Genomic DNA, 1,044 nt, shown 5'->3' with positions numbered 1-1,044 from the left:
AGCAAAATACTGCCGTATAATGACGRAAGTGGAACAAAAATCCATCACATAATATTTCACACAGCCCTGAATCATATTACCTATTATTATCTTGGGGTCTATTGTAAAAGAAAAATTTAAAGAATTTAACCTCTTCTCTCTTTGGCTTTCTTCAGAACTTTAATATATACATACACACTCACTTAATATTATACATATATAATATTTAATATCTATTTCTTAAGTGAAATTATCTCCGAGAAGAGTTGCAGAACCTCAACTTCTGGACAGTAAAAGCAGAATAAGCAAAATTAACTGGACATGACTTAAGTATTGTTACAGAAATATTTCTTTTTTAGCAGGTAAGGAAAATCAAAGCATGTCATAAAGGCATAAATTGACCAAAGAAATTCTACCAATTTCAGTGCAAGACAGGCAAGTGTGAGGACGTGTAGTCACTTATTATTAAAAGTACTGCTATCTGAATGCTTTCTAGTGAGGCAAGGAAGAGAAATTTAATAGCCGAGAGGTTCTCTTAAAAGTGCTGCAGCAGTTGTTTTATCTGCACTGTTTGTCTACACATTATCCCTTTCCTTGTCCCAAATTCATAACACGTTTCTGCTCTATCAAAATGTTTTTTCCAAAGTCTTTTAGCACCGAGAGGATTCATGCAAAAATCATGGGYTAGATCTCTGGGTAATTTAAAATGAATGCAACTCTGCCGACCGAACTAGAATTAAGCTGAATTACAGCAGCTGGTCCAATGACTGCGAAAGCGGTTAGATTTGCTACTTGGGGAAATATCCTCAGACGCCCATGGAAAGTCCGCGGCTCACCTCKCTACCGAGGCAAACGCGCCTGTCTGGCAACTGGCAAAGCTCCCCCAGCACATGCTGACCTCGGAGCAACTTTCCGCGCCGCCGCCTCCCCGGCGGGAAGGCAGGAAGAGCCGCGAGAGCAGCCCGCAGCCCTCGCCGCCGGGCGAAGCCGCGGCTCCCCCGCGGTGGGAAGCGCTCCGCGGCCGAGGAAGCGGCCTCCGCCGGGCCGCGCTCCCCCGCGGCGGCG

This window comes from Rhea americana, unplaced genomic scaffold, assembly GCF_003343005.1.
Source record: "Rhea americana isolate MKP2758 unplaced genomic scaffold, rheAme1 scaffold_52, whole genome shotgun sequence".
Taxonomy (NCBI): Eukaryota; Metazoa; Chordata; class Aves; order Rheiformes; family Rheidae; genus Rhea; species Rhea americana.
This window is presented reverse-complemented; position numbering follows the sequence as displayed.